At 40.0% G+C, this 13,191-nt stretch overlaps 1 pseudogene; it reads right to left on the minus strand.

The window, feature by feature from the left end:
* Positions 1-1,138: 1,138 nt before the first annotated feature.
* LOC124077217 (ornithine decarboxylase-like) lies at positions 1,139-12,211 on the minus strand (annotated as a pseudogene).
* Between the last annotated feature and the right edge of the window lie 980 nt (positions 12,212-13,191).

Raw genomic sequence — 13,191 nt, forward strand, 5'->3', positions numbered from 1 at the left:
GGGATCAGGAAGAGGAAGGAGGGAAGGGAAGGGGGAAGTACTGTGGGTTGAAGGAGAACAAACTATGTCATATTCATTTATGAACATGTCACAATAAACCTCACTGTTATGTATAACTGTAAGGCACTAATAAAAACATTGAAAAACAGGAGAAAAGTTTTATTTTATCTCATAATTTCAGAGGTTTTAATCCATGGTACTTGGCTTCATTGTTTCTGAGCCTTTGGTGAGTGTGTGACGAAGGAGAACTGCTCATATTATGGAAACCAGAAAGCAGAGAGCAAAGAAGCTGCTGGGAACAAGATACAGTCTTCCAGTGTATGTTCCCTGGACCATACTTACTCCAACTAGACCCCACCCCCCTATAGTCTCCAACCCATTCCAATAATGCCATCGATTTGTGAATCTATTAGTAGAATAATCAGCCAATGATGTCAAAGACATCATGATCCAACCACTTTCTCTGAACACTGCTTTGTTGGGACTAAGTCTTCAACAAATGAGCCTTAAGGGAACATTCCAGATCCAAACTATAACAAAGGACTTAACAAAGGACTTAGAGGAAACTTATCCAGAACATGAGAACATATTGATTATCAGGTTGATTAAAGCTCTTTTATTATTATCAACACATTTGGAGATTCTGATTTTGTTGTCTAAGGGGAAAAAAAACCCTGATACATGGATTTTCTTTGAACACCCTCTATTTTGTTTAAATTTGTTTGTGGCTGAAACAGATAATTGCCCAAACTTCTTTCTTAGATGATATATATGTTCAAAACAGGTGAAAATATTAAGCTTTTGGCCCATTCTGCCATTGTACAAGCTATAAATGCTTGCTGGAAGCTGAGAGGGCCCTCTTTAATAGCTTGTTTGAAAAGTGAATAAAAATCCATATAAAACATATATTCAAATAGTTTCCATAGGAACACAGATAAGTGTGACCCCACCTTCTAGTCTTCCATGTTGCTGGCATCTGTGCCAAACCTGCACTTACAAAGACATTTCAAATGTAGCAGTAATTAAGTAACATGGTCCCCCCAGATCCCTTGACTTAAACTAACCTTGCAGTTAACAGCTACAGAGTGGCATATATAGCTACAAGTTGAGGCACATGCTGCTGCTGCCAAATGAGATTTCATGCTGTTAGTTCCCCAGCACAAGGCACGGGCAGAGTGCTGATGTCCTGCTCCTGAACTTCGGGTGGGAAGCAATGGTTCTAGATTTGCTGCATGCATTGTCATGTTGGTCCTGACATCACATAATAGATTGTTGGCCTCTCGAATCCATTGAAAGTAGAAGCAGTAGCAACAGTGTATGAGCCCATGTTTTCAAAAAAACATCTAATTGCCCACATGCATTTCAGGCAGGTCACAGTGCTGGATAATCCATTCAAGGCTATCACATGTCAGTCCCCATATGCTGGATTAATAATACTTCTCATCTGGTTTAGGTCTCTTCTGCAGCAGGGGCTTTATACGTGCATGATCATAAAGGATGCAATTAAATGATCTGTGAATACTCCATCATTCACATAATACTTAAAGGTCTATTTACTTGACTCATATTCATCATCAGAGCCTATCTGTTCCTTTAACATGATTTTTGGCAATGAGATTAACTGCAAGAGTGAAAGCTGAAGCAACATAATAACTGCCTGGCTCAGCTATGATCCTAACTCCAGAGTCCAACAGAAAGTATTTGTCCAGTGCTCGGATGATCACACTGGTAATCTCTTCAAACTTAAGCTTCACATCCTCACATCCAGGAAAGCCTCTACCAATATCAAGCATATACACGCTAAAACCAACCTCAGCTCCCATGTCAAAGACACAGTGGGCATCAGAGATGGCCTGAACTGAGATCTCAGGACCAGCGCACCCACTCCTCATGTGAAAGCTGACACCAATATTTAATTCTTTAGCTAGTTCCAAAAGAAGTCTGCTGGTTTTGGAGTGTGGCACCAAATTTAAAACTGAGGTAACAGACTGCTTTGGAATCATCAGAGCTGATCTGCAAAACCAACTTTGCCTTTAGATGCACCCTGGCTACTTGCATCAACTCGACTTCACAGTCAAAAGTCATCATTTGGGCTCCAATACTGGCAACACATTTAATTTGAGAAGATTGTTTACAAGGATTTGCATAGGTAATCCTCACTGTGCAGTCTTGCTAGCACAGTCAAATCCTGTCCCAATGGCAGGTAAGATCTTCCCTATGGCTCTGTTATCATTGTATTTGACTGCATGAAAGGGGGTGACACGAGGAAGAGCTTTTAACCATCTTAGATATTTCTTTAGAATGTCTCCAAGGTCTGCAACATAAAAGGCACTCTTATCATCTGAAGAAGACACTCATTAATTTTTGGGTTCAGAATGTCTTTGACAGTAAAGCCTTCGTTAAGGAAGTGGCAGTGGAACTCTTCATTACTAAAGTTGTTCACGGATTCTCCATTTGCCTCAGAAATGCAACAAGATGGAAAACTAAGAGATGAAATTTAAAGAAATTATTCCCAGCTTCTTACAAAGGTAATCATCCAGGATTTCCAAATCCCGTGTCCTTGGACCAGCAGTGGAAATGTTCTGCCCGCCCCCAGACTTCGGCAAGGAGAAGGAGCGCCCAGCTCCTGCACCTGCCGCAGGCGGCACAGGGACACAGATAGGCGCAGGAGCACAGAGCTTGGAGGAGCCAAAGGCCTCCAGGAACTTCCAGCCAGCAACAGGCTCCAAGACCCCAGCCGGCGCGGCTTGAAGCAGGTGGGTGCCACAAGGTCCCCTCGGCCGGGCTGGCACCGCGTAGACACCTGGGCGCCAGGGAAGTGGCTCGCCAAGGTCACGGCCGGCCGCGGAAGGCTGCGCCACCGTGTGTCCCCGCCTCTCAAGTGTCCCCGCCTCTCAAGTGTCCCTGGCAGGCAGAGCAGACGGGTGCTGGCGCGGACCGCTGGACTCCTCCCGCCGCTCACTCACCTCAGAGCGCGCTGGCGGCAGGCCCCAAGGAGATGCCAGAGCCTACCCCTGCTGCGGGGAGCGGGAGCCGGACTTGACCTCCCGCCGCTGCTGCACATCTGCAGCCTGGCTCCCGTCTGCCAGAGTTGCTGGCCCAAGGTGGTTACTAGAAAATTAAGCATATCTTTAGATTTCCTTGTCCTTTTCTGGCATCCTTTGTGGATTTTTTAAATGGCAACCTCTTACCTCTGCTGTCATTATTGTGGTTTTTATAGTTCCTGTGTAAGAATGTTTAGCAATTCTAGATATTGGCTTATTATCTTTTTAGATTGATTTACTATATTTTAGTTTCAAAAAACTAAAGTATGCCTCAAATACATTGTACCATGCCCGTTAATGTCTCCGGTAAGACTTGGTTGTTGATTAAAACTTGTATTTTGGTGTGTTTATAATGTTTTCTGAATTCACAGATTGGCTTTGTATTCTCATTTTTCTTCTTTTGACCTTTAATCTTTCTGGAGTTCAATTCTATATCCAACAAGATGAATAAATAAATTAACAAAAGGGAAAAAACAAATCTTCTGTACAAGTCTTCTATAGTAAACACATTTAGAAGAAAGGCAGGGAATAGAAAATCACCATTGGAACCTCATGACAACATTGCTGCTGGCCACATCTATTGACTTACTTTATTTCAGTAAGCGGATAGAACCAAGGGGGTGCTTAAGTGCTGAGCCTCATCCCCAGCTATTTTATGTTTTATTTAGATACAGGGTCTCACTAAGTTGCTCACTAAGTTGCTTGTTGAGTCTGGCTTTGAACTTGAGAACCTCCTTCTTCAGCTTCTGAGCCATTAGAATTACAGGCATGGGTCACCACACCTAGCATGTCTTTTTGTATCATGCTCCCCTGATGTAATTGGATGAAGATGGTATATTATCTTAGTGACATTCTTCCAAAAAATCGAAATTCCTCTGCAAATCTCAGTCTATCTTGAGAATAATTTGAATGACATTTTGCAAACAACCTGACCAATATTTTTCAAAGGGTTAGATTAAAAACAACAAGGAGAAATTTTTAAAATTTTATTTTTAATTGTAGATGGATACAATACTTTTTTAAAATTTATTTATGTGATGCTGAGAATTGAACCCAGTGCCTCACATGTGCTAGGCAAGTGCTCTGCCACCAAGCCACAACCCCAGCCCCAACCCAGGAGAAATTAATGAGTGGTCAGATTGAAGAAACTTAAGGAGACATGATGAAGAAATGCAATGTGGTGTCTTAAGTGGCATCCTGGAACAACAACAAGAAACAAGGCATTAGTGGGAAAATTTAGTAAATGTGAAAGTTTAGCTAATGATGATGCACAGATGTTAATTCTTTGTACTGAAAACAGTACTGTGTGACATAGGAGAGTATGGGTAAAGAATATGTGAGAACTCTCTGTACCATATTTGCAACTTTTCTGCAAACCTAAATTTATTTCAAAATAATTTATTGTTTAAAAAGTCAATACTTTAGATATCATACAAGAAACCTCAGGGGAATTTGCCTTAAAAATGTAGAGGCCATTTTCAAGATTGATAAATTTGACTAAATAATATTTCAACCAAAATTTAGCTAAATAGACAATAGCCCATGCAGGATCCAGGATTTCAGTAGGCATCCTCTGGTGGAGCAGATAATGCCAGAGCCTAGCCCTTGGTGCAGGACCACCCCTGCCTATCAGCAGACTACCTCGGGAGGTCAAGCCCAGTGGCCCAGACCCACCCACTCCAACTTACACAGGTCCCAGAGCTAGGATGCAGTAGCATCCATCCAGGGACACCAGCAGGGTCTGGAAGCCCAACATCAAGGTGCAGTACTGACAATCTGCACAGGTACTACAAGAATATAGGGAAGAAACTGTAATATCTCAGATCCACACTGCAAGAATGGAAGACACATAGACAACATGAAAAAACAAGAGAGAAAAGTGCCCCAAACAAACCAGGACACTATAATAACAGAACCTATGAACAGCAAAGTTGATAAAATATCAAAAAAGGAGTTCAGAAGGTTCATAATTAAAATGTTCTGTGAATTAAAGAATGACCTAAATGAGCAAATACAAGCAAAAATTGATCACTCCAACAATGAGATAAGAGAGCAAATACAGGTAGCAAAAGATTACTTCAGGAGAGAGATAGAGACCCTGAAAAAAAATAGTCAGAAATTTTTGAAATGAAGGACATAATAAACCAAATAAAAAACTCAATAGAAAGCATAACCAACAAACTAGATCACTTGGGAGAAAGAACATAAGATAATGAAGACAAAATATACAATCTGGAAAATAAAGTTGATCACACAGTGCAGAAAGTGAGAAACCAAGAACAGAACATCCAAGAATTTTGGGACAGCATCAAAAGACGAAATCTAAGACTTATTGGGATACAGGAAGGCACAAAGTTTCAAACCAAAGAATGCACAATCTCCTCAATGAGATAATACCAGAAAATTTCCCAAGCATGAAAAATGAATGGGAAAACCAAATACAAGAGGTTTACAGGACACCAAATGTACAACATTACAACAGATCTACACCAAGGCATATTATAATGAAAATGCCTAGCATACAGAGTAAGGATAGAATCTTAAAAGCTGCAAGAGAGAGGAATCAGATCACATTTATGGGGAAACCAATTCATATCTCAGCAGATTTCTCAACCCAAACCCTCAAAGCCAGGAGATTGTGGAACAACATATACCAATCTCTGAAACAAAATATATGCCAACCAAGAATCTTATATCCAGCAAAACTAAACTTTAGATTTGACGATGAAATAAAAACCTTCCATGATAAACAAAATTAAAAGAATTTACAACTAGAAAGCCTGCACTATAGAACATACTCAGCAAAATATTCCAAGAAGAGGAAGTGAAAAACAATGATGAAAATCAGCAGAGGGAGGGATTACACTACAGGAAAATATAATCAGAGGAGAAACCAAGTCACATTAAATACCAAAAATAAACAAAAATGGCTGGGAACACAAATCATGTCTCAAATATAACCCTGAATGTCAATGGCCAATCAAAAGACATAGACTAGGAGATTGTGTTAAAAACAAAGATCCAACAATATGCTACCTCCAAGAGACACATCTCATAGAAAAAAACATTCACAGACTGAAGGTTAAGGATTGGGAAAAATCATACCACTCACATGGACTGCGGAAGCAAGCAGGAGTTTCCATCTTCTCATATCAAATGAATAAGACAGCAAACTAAAGTCAATCAAAAAGGATAAAGAAGGAGAAAGATATATATGATGAAAATTACAGAACCCTAAAGAAAGAAATAAAAAAAAGACCTTAGAAGATGGAAAGATCTACCTTGCTCTTGAATAGGCAGAATTAATATTATCAAAATGACCATACTATCAAAAGCACTATACAGGTTTAATGTAATTCTGGTCAAAATTCCAATGACATTCCTCATAGAAATAGTAAAAGCAATAGTAAAAGAATAATAAAATAATAATAAAAGAAATAGTAAGAGCAATCATGAAATTCATCTGGAAAAAATAAGATACCAAGAATAGCTAAAGCAATCCTTAGCAGGAAGAGTGAAGCAGGTGGCATCACTACACCAGACCTCAAACTATACTACAGAGCAATAATAACAAAAACAGCATGGTATTGGCACCAAAACAGACTGGCAGACAGAATAGCACACACAAAGACTAACCCACAAAATTACAATTATTTTATAATAGATAAAGTTGGCAAGAAATGCATTAGACAAAAGATAGCCTCTTCAACAAATGGTGCTGGTAAAACTGGAAATCTATATGCAAGAAAATGAGTTTAAACCTCTATCTCTCACCATGCACAAAACTCAACTCAAAATGAATCAAGGACTTACAAATGCAACCAGAGACCCTGCATCTAATAGAAGAAAAAGTAATCCCTAATCTCCATCATTTGGGATTAGGCCCCGACTTCCTTAATAAAACTCTTTGGCACAAAAATTAAAATCAAGAATCAATAAATGGGATGGATTCAAACTAAAAAGCTTCTTCTCAGCAAAAGAAACAATCTGTGAGGTGAATAGAGAGCCTACATCTTGGAAGCAAATCTTTACCCCTCACACATTAGATAGAGCACTTATCACTAGATTATATAAAGAACTTAAAAAGATAAACATCAAAAAAAATCAAACAAAAAAAATAACCCAATCAATAAATGGGCCAAGGACCTGAAGAGATACTTCTCAGAAGATGATGTATAATCAATCAACAAATACATGAAAAAATGTTCATCATTACTGGCAATTAGAGAAATGCAAATCAAAACCACTCTAAGATTTCATCTCACTCTAGTCAGAATTGCAGCTATTATGAAGACAAACAGCAATAAGTGTTGGTGAGGATGTGGGGAAAAAGGTACACTCATACACTGCTGGTGGGACTGCAAATTGGTGCAGCCAATATAGAAAGCAGTATGGAGATTTCTTGGAAAATTGGGAATGGAACAACCATTTGATCCAGCTGTCCCTCTCCTCAGTCTACACCCAAAAGACTTAAAAACACAATACTAGAGGGACACAGCCACATCAATGTTTATAGCAGCACAATTCACAATAGCTAAACTGTGGAACCAACCTAAATGTCCTTCAATAGATAAATGGATAAAAAATAAATGTAGCATATGTACACAATGGAATATTACTCATCAGTAAATGATGGATAGAGTTAGAGAAGATAATGCTAAGTGAAGTTAGCCAATCCCAAAAATCCAAATGCCGAATTTTTTCTTTCATATAAGGAGGCTGATTCATAGTGGGATAGGGAGCAGGAGCCTGGGAGGACTAGACGAACTCTAGTTAGGGCAGAGGGGTTGGAGCAGAAGGGAAGGGGCATGAGGTAATTAATGATGGTGGAATGTGATGATCATTACTATCCAAAGTACATGTATGAAGACATGAATTGGTGTGAATATACTATGTATACAACCAGAGATATGAAAAATTGTGCTCTATATTGTAATAAGAATTGTAATGCATTCTGTTATCATATATAAATAAAAAGATTTACATTAAAAATTTAAGTAAATATATTAGAATTAAAATAAATAGCTTTAAGTCCAAATTATTAGTCATCTAATGCAACACACAGAAAAATTCCTGGAAACACGTCCAGGACACACCTGAATAGAGACAGGTGCTTTCTTTCTTTCTTTTTTAATATTTCTTTTTTTATTTGTAGTTGGACACAATACCTTTATTTTAATGTGGTGCTAGGGATCAAACCCAGAACCTTGCACATGCTAGGTGAGTGCTCTTACCGCTGAGCCACAATCCCAGCATAGAGATGGGGAGGAGAGGGGGGAAAGAGGAGAGGGATAGAGAGAGGAGAGAAGAGAGGGAGAGAGAGAGGAGAGGGAAAGAGAGAGGAGAGAGGAGAGGGAGAGAGAGAGGGAGAGAGATGCTTTCTGTGAGCTTGAAGCAGTTTCCCTTCAAAGCCTGTTGCTAGCATCCATCTGCTTGTGTGTTGCTCCTTGGTGCTAGGTGTGTGCAGTGTACTTAGTCACTCCAGTCATCGTCCAAGTCTTGCCTTGCATCCTTCCCTCGTGAAGGAGGTAATCTGCTTGCGCTCTCTCTCTCTCTCTCTCTCTCTCTCTCTCTCTCTCTCTCTCTCTCTCTCTCTCTCTCTCTCCTGTGTGAGGAAACAAAGAGAAGCCTGGGTCTACAATCCGGGGTGACAGTGCTCACCAGAACCCAGCCATGCTGGCCCTCTGATCTTGTACTTCCAGCCTCTAGAAAGGTGAGAAATCTATTGTGAATTGTGCTGCTATAAACATTGATGTGGCTGTGTCCCTGTAGTATGCTGTGTTTAAGTCCTTTGGGTATAGGCCGAGGAGAGGGATAGCTGGGTCAAATGGTGGTTTCCTTCCCAGATTTCCAAGAACTCTCCATACTGCTTTCCATATTGGCAGCACCAATTTGCAGTCCCACTAGCAGTGTATGAGTGTACCTTTTTCCCCACATCCTTGCCAACACTTACTGTTGTTTTTCTTCATAATAGCTGCCATTCTGACTGGAGTGAGATAATATCTTAGAGTAGTTTTGATTTGCATTTCTACAGGGACACAGCCACATCAATGTTTATAGCAGCACAATTCACAGTAGCTAAACTGTGGAGCCAACCTCAGTGGATGAATGGATAAAAAAAAAATGTGGCATATATACACAATGGAATTTTACTCAGCAATAAAAGAGAATAAAATCATCTCATTTGCAGGTAGATGGATGGCGTTGGAGAAGATAATGCTAAGTGAAGTTAGCTAATCCAAAAAAACAAAAACAAATGCTGAATGTTTTTTTCTGATATAAGGAGGCTGACTCATAGTGGGGTAAGGAGGGGGAACATGGGATGAATAGATGAATTTTAGATAGGGAAGAGGGGAGAGAGGGAAAGAGAGGAGGCAGGGGATTAGAAAGGATGGTGGAATGTGATGGACATCAATAACCAAAATACATGTATGAAGACAGGAATTGGGTGTCAACCTACTTTATATACAAAGAGAGATATGAAAAATGTGTAATAAGAATTGTAATGCAAAAAAGTACATGTATAAAGACGTGAACATACTTTATACAAAGATATAAAAAATTGTGCTCTATACGTGTAATAAGAATTGAAATACATTTCGCTGTCATGTATTTAAAAAACTAAAATCAACTTAAAAAAATCCCAATGGGCACACTCAAAAAAAAAAAAAAGAAAGAAAGGTGAGAAATCTTTAAATGTCTGTTTTTTCAGCTACCCAGGCTATGGTATTTGTTGGAGCACCCTGAGCTGACCAAAGCAGGGGTCAATCTCAGCAAATCAAGTAGACCACTTGAGGACAAAGTGTTGTAGGAGCCTCAGCCTGAGCCCACATGGTTCTAAAGACATAGGAATACTCTTAGAGGCAACAGAGGTGTTAGCCAGGTGCTGCTTTCAAGGGTGACAGTTGCAGGAGAGACAATATATATTCTCTCCAACTGTTGCCCTGTCTGCACCTTATCCAGCCCCTCCCTCAAGAAGGGCCTTGTTGCCAAGGCTCTTGCAACTATTATAGTGTGAATGACAACATTTTGTCCCCAGCAGGGAAGGAAAACCCAAGGTTGGTAACCTGTATGATATAAAAAAATGATTTCAAGCTTCAGGCAAGCCCTTCCATCTAGGTCTTATTGGGGCCTCACTTTTTGGTGTTGGCAAACCCACAGAACACTGCAGATGTGTTGTGCCCTGAAGCTCATCTTTTTTCTCTGCAATCAACTGATGTACCTTGCTTATTTCTGCTATTTTCTCAGTCTCTAAAATATTGGGCCTTCTTCAGGTGATTTTCAATGGTTGCATATATTTAGTTCTTCCTTTATTCACTTCCCTGTAAATCCTCTTCTTTTTTAAAAAATATTATTCTTTTTATAGGTGCATGATAACTATACATAATAATGGATTCATTATGCAATATTCATATATGCACATATCATAATTTGATCAATCTCATCCTTAGTACTTACCCTTGCCCTCCCCTCTTTCTTCACCTGATCTGCTCCCTCTATTCCCCTGATCTTCTTTCCATTGTCATTAGTAGTTGTAGTGGTGGTAGTAGTAGTAGTACATTATAATAATGTATATAAACTAGATTCATCATGGTATATTCATACATGGACATAGCATATATGGTAGACTTTGTTCCCCAATACTTCCTCATGCCCTCTTCTTCTCCCTCTCTCTCTATCCTTTTCCTCTAGTCTGTTGGTCTCCCTTTTATTTCCCTGTGATTCTTTTTATTATTCCTTTTTTTTCAAATTCTTCCTTTTTGAGTCCATTTCTTTCTTTGCACTCCTATTTTATGTGTCCCACCTCAACTTTCGATTAGACTTCTGTAATCATCTTTCAATTCATCTCAGTACATCCTAAGTATTGCTTAAAGCAGACAAACTTTTTCATAATGAATGGTTTAATCGGCTTATTCCCCTGGTCCACACATTGCAATGCCCCACACCATCTATCACAGCCCTTCTAAATGCCTCAGTGCATGTGTCCAGTTCTTCTATCCATTGTATCTAGCACTCTTCCTAACCTGATTTATGCTGCTTCTCAGTCTGGTTTGGTTTCTCTGGGTTCAGAGATAGTAATTACATCAGCTTTCCCCATGATGAAACAAAGAGCTGTATATTAATTTATTCTGCATTTAGTTCACCTTTCTCCTTCAAGAACTGTGCAGAACTCAGGTCATGATTTCAAGCCTCAGGCAAGCCCTATGGACACAGACCTCCCCATTTCTGGAATGAACCTAGCTGGGTTCCACACTTCCTCAGTATGTCTGTCACATACTAACTCTCTGGAAAGTCAGAAGAAATGACCCCTGATTGTGAAAGAGTGGACAGGTCTCTCCCTGCCTGGTACTACAGTCTTGTGGATCTGCCTATAGATATGCAGCACACACTTAAGGTTATCAAAACAGCTATGAGTTTCAGTGCATGGGGTACAGTGGCAAAAGAATGTGACAGCCTGGCAATGAGGACATGGGGTGGTGAAGAAAGTTTGGGTATGTGATGGTGGCCAACAGCAGAAGTACTTGCCACTTTCTAGGGGCTGCAACTACTGGCAGAAGCAAAAAGTGGTGGCCTAGGGCAGAGACATGCAGCACACCATAGGTGCTGCACTCCCTGGTAGTGTCATGCCCTCTGTTCTGCTCCACCTCACTCATTGCAGAAGCCAGAAGGAGAGGAGGGGTTCAGGTATCTTCATCTCATAGATAGTGACCCCACTACATAGGTTGCTCAGCTGGTTCATTTAAAAGGTGTTCCCTTTTAAATATTTAATTAAGATATTTCTTATTATCTCTAGGTAGGAAGCCTATCCCTAGCTGTAAGTTGAGGTATGCTCTCTATAAACAGGCTGCCCACTACTCTTCTCCACTGGCAAATTGAGAGAATAGAACACTTCTTGCTCAACATGTGTTTTTGCAACTCTGCACCAGCTTAACTCTTTCTCTCTCTTCTACTGCTTTTTCTGAACTAAGTTTGTCAGCTTTGCCTCTCTTTTCTCCATGTCTTATTCCCTCTCCCCAGACCTGCCTTGATGCTGCAGATACTGCCCTTTGTGTAACAAATTCTTTTCTGTTTTTTGTTTCTAGTAACCCAAATTTTCAAGTCCCTAAAATGCTCTGATAGCTCAGTATTTTGAATCAGTTCATTCTCTCTCTCACCCACCTCTCCATTATGCGATTCTCTCCCTGCTTTGATTCCAAACTGTGGAGTTAAAACCTGCAGCCTCCCTTATTTCCACCATCTTGATCCTGGAGAGAGTTTTAAAAGGATTCTCTAAGGGGTGCATCTTCAAAGCAATTTGAGACTCATTTGCCTGCATGCACACATTGTTTCCATTAAAACTTATCTGTTAAATATTGATCATTTCCAAGTCTTGGTGTGTGAAGGCAACCAGGGAACTTGGATGCCTGAAACATGAACTACCTGGTGGACATGTGGACCAGAAGCACGTGGCGGGAGTAGGACATCAGTGGTTGGAAGTCAGGCAGCTAGAAAAGAACTGGACTATAGAAGGGTTTCATATAACATTGAAATCAGAGATTTTTCTTCTATGTGGGCTGGAAAATGTTAAGCCAAGAGAATGTTACTAGAGAATTGCCAGAATAAAGGTAAGAAATGAATTTTTAAAAACCATTTAGCTATGAAGAATTTGTGAAAGAGTTAAGTGAGCATAAGGCACAATGTATTTGCATAGAAGAAAGAATATTTTGGCTACAATTTGAATCCTAAAAGCCCCCTTCAAAGGCCCATATATTAAAAGCTTGGTCCCCAAGTTGGCATATTTGGAAGGTGGTGGAATCTGGAAGTGATAGGGCCTTTTGAGAGGTCTTTAAATATTTGGAGTGTGCCCTAAAAAGGATTATAGGACCCTGGTCTCTTCCTCTTTCGTGTTCTGTTTTTATTTCCAGGTCATGAGGTGACCTGTTTTGTTCCACCACCTACTCCCATCAGTATGTGCTAACTCATCACAGTCCAAAACAATGACATCTATGGATCAGGTGTCTATGAAACTGTGAGCCAAAAAAAACTGTTTTTCTCTTTTGGTACAGGAAATTGAACCCAGGGATGCTTAATCACTGAGCCACACCCCCCAGCCTTTTTAAAATTTTGAGACAGGATCTCGCCTAGTTGCTTAGGTCCTTGTTAAGTT

Source organism: Marmota monax, unplaced genomic scaffold (genome assembly GCF_021218885.2).
Source record: "Marmota monax isolate L192 unplaced genomic scaffold, Marmota_monax_Labrador192_F-V1.1 WCK01_AAM20220418_F8-fsc00293, whole genome shotgun sequence".
NCBI lineage: Eukaryota > Metazoa > Chordata > Mammalia > Rodentia > Sciuridae > Marmota > Marmota monax.